This window comes from Staurois parvus, unplaced genomic scaffold, assembly GCF_062004578.1.
Source record: "Staurois parvus isolate SC_StPar_1 unplaced genomic scaffold, SC_StPar_1.0 ptg000333l, whole genome shotgun sequence".
Taxonomy (NCBI): domain Eukaryota; kingdom Metazoa; phylum Chordata; class Amphibia; order Anura; family Ranidae; genus Staurois; species Staurois parvus.
The window spans coordinates 598,862-601,742 of NW_028318129.1; the positions used below are offsets into that span (position 1 = coordinate 598,862).

Below are 2,881 nucleotides of genomic sequence, written 5' to 3' on the forward strand. Positions count from 1 at the left end.
AGCCTACAGCACCTGGTATTCCCAGGCGGTCTCCCATCCAAGTACTAACCAGGCCCGACCCTGCTTAGCTTCCGAGATCAGACGAGATCGGGCGCGTTCAGGGTGGTGTGGCCATAGGCAGTACTCAGGCTCTCCTTCAAGCCTCTTCTACTTGTCACGGGCAGCCTGGCCTCCGCCTTTCCTCGGCTCTACTACCCAGGACAAGCCGCCTGCTGCTACTGCTCTTTCCTTTTCACCCACCGGCACAACTGACACACACCGCCCCGTCTCTCCTCTCTCACTCACTCTCCTCAAACCCCTGCCTCCCTCCCGCTGCTTTGCTCCCTCTTTAACCTCTTCCTGACCGCACCTCCTCACGCACAAGCACACCACACCAGCCTGGCCTCAACCACTCCTCCTTCTCCTTCCCGCCTTCCCCTGGCCTGACTTCAAGCCTTTGGCTCGCAGGGCTGAGCAGCACACCAGCCGCAGGGAGCAAGCTTTGGACACAGCAGCCGCAAAGCGCACCGCAAAGCAAGGGGCCAAGCTCGCTTGCCAGCCAGACCTCTCGGGGCGCCGCACAGCGCTCCCGCCTCCCTGCCCCTGACCCAAACCAAGGCTAGGGACCCTGCTGGCACCGGGGCCTACAAACGCCAGTTCCTTGCGCTCCGGCCCTCGCTCTTTTTCACCGCCCCAGTGGCCGGCTCCCCCTTGCGCACACCACAGGGCCCTGACGCTCAGGCCCCTGCCTCCAGCAGCGGGCCCAGCGCTCTAACCGCCTCAGGGCGCAGGTATCGTGGCCTTCGGCGGCTCTGTTGCTTCTGGCTGGCTTGGGGGGCCGGCGCGCGTGCCTTCCCCGCTGCTGTCCCCCGGCCTGGGGAGCGCAGCGGAATGTGTCGGCGCAAGGCGACTGGAGAGCAGGCGTGAGAGCGCCAAAGCGGCTGAGGAGAGCGCTGGCAAAGGGCTGGGCCGTGGAGCCTAAGCGGGATGCAGGACGGGGCTAGCTGGCTGGGGGGTGGCGTCTGAGCGTTGCTCCGCTGCCGGAGGGGGCTGGATGCGTGGCCAGCTCCTGAGGGACACAGAGAAGAAAGCCAGCGTGTTTTGAAAAGAGCGGGCCGCAAAAGGGAAGCGGGTTCACAAAAGCCTAGGCTGGCCTGAGGACTTTGGGGGAGCTACAGTGAAGGAAAGGAGTATTTCACCCCCTGCTGATTTTGAATCTTTGCCCGCTCACAAACAAATGATCGATCGGTCTAAAAATCCAATGCTAGGTGTATTGACTGAGAGACAGACTAGCAAGAAAACATTCAAAAGCACTGCATGTCTAACCAATGATGCGCTGATTCGCATGTTCCTGAGGGAAAGAAGTATTCCATCCCCTATCATTCAGCAGCATTTCTGGCTCCCAGGTGTCTTTCACACAGGTAACAAGCTGAGATTAGAAGCAGCCTCTTAAAGGGAGAGATGCTAATCTCATTTTCTTACCTGTATAAAAGACACCTGTCCACAGGAGCAATCAAACCATCAGATTCCAAACCCTCCACCACGGCAAAGACCAAAGAGCTGTCCAGGGATGTCAGCAACAGGATCGAAGACCTACACAAGGCTGGACTGGGCTACCAAACTATGGCCAAGCAGCTTAGTGAGAAGGTGACAACAGTCGGTGCAATCATTCGCAAATGGAAGAAACACAAAGCAACTGTCAGTCTCCCTAGGACCGGTGCACCGAGCAAGATCTCCCCTCGTGGAGTGTCAATGATCATGACAACAGTGAGGCATCATCCCAGAACTACGAGTGAGGATCTTGTCAATGATCTCCGGCCAGCTGGGACCGCAGTCACCAAGAGAACAATGGGTTACACACTACGCCGACGAGGATTGAAATCCCGCAGTGCCCACAAGGTCACTCTGCTCAAGAGAGCACATGTCCAGGCCCGTCTGAAGTTTGCCACTGAACATCTGAATGAGGCAGAGCAGGACTGGTTGAAAGTGTCCTGGTCAGATGAGACCACCAAAATGGAGCTCTTTGGCATCAACTCAACTCGCCGCGTTTGGAGGAGGAGGAGGAGGACGAGGAATGCTGCCTATGACCCCAAGAACACCATCCCAACTGTCAAACATGGCGGTGGAAATATGCTGCTTTGGGGGTGTTTTTCTGCTAAGGGGACAGGACAACTGCACCGCATCAAGGGGACCATGGACGGGGCAACGGAGCGGCAAATCTTGGGCGAGAACCTTCTCCCCTCAGCCAGGGCATTGAAAATGAATGGCGGGTGGCTGTTCCAGCATGACAAGGAGCCAAAACACGCGGCCAAGGCAACAAAGCAGCGGCTGGAGAAGAAGCACGTTAAGCTCCTGGAGTGGCCTAGCCAGTCTCCAGACCTTCATCCGGCTGACAATATCTCTGTGGAGGGAGCTGAAAGTTGGAGTTGCCAAACGTCAGCCGCCAAACCTTCATGATTTGGAGAGGATCTGCCAAGAGGAGTGGGCCAAAATCCCTCCTGAGATGTGTGCAAAGCTGGTGGCCAACTCCAGGTAACGCCTGACCTCTGGGATTGCCAAGAAGGGATTTGCCAGCAAGCACTAAGCCCTGTTTGGTGAAGGGGGTGAGATACCTGTGTTCCCTGGTGAAGCTGCAAATGAGCGCCTGATTTGTTAGCCATGCATTTCTTGTGAGTTTTTTCTTGCTCTTCTGTCTGTGAGTGTTCCGATGCAGCAGCTAGCATTGTATTTTGAGAGGGCTGATTTGTTTGTGAGTGGGCCGAGCTGGCAAACGAGCAGGGGATGAAAAGGTTGTTTGCTTGAGTGCAGGTGTGCAGCAGGAGGGCTTGGAGAACGGGGAGGTAAAAGCGAATGTGAAAGAGCCATGGAGGAGGAGAGTGACCCCTGCTGGAGGAAAAGCAAA

At 56.7% G+C, this 2,881-nt stretch overlaps 1 non-coding gene across 1 annotated transcript; it reads right to left on the reverse strand.

The window, feature by feature from the left end:
* LOC149457179 (5S ribosomal RNA) lies at nucleotides 1-119 on the reverse strand. The gene has a single exon (XR_016313743.1). It is a non-coding gene; the product is annotated as a 5S ribosomal RNA (ribosomal RNA).
* Between the last annotated feature and the right edge of the window lie 2,762 nt (nucleotides 120-2,881).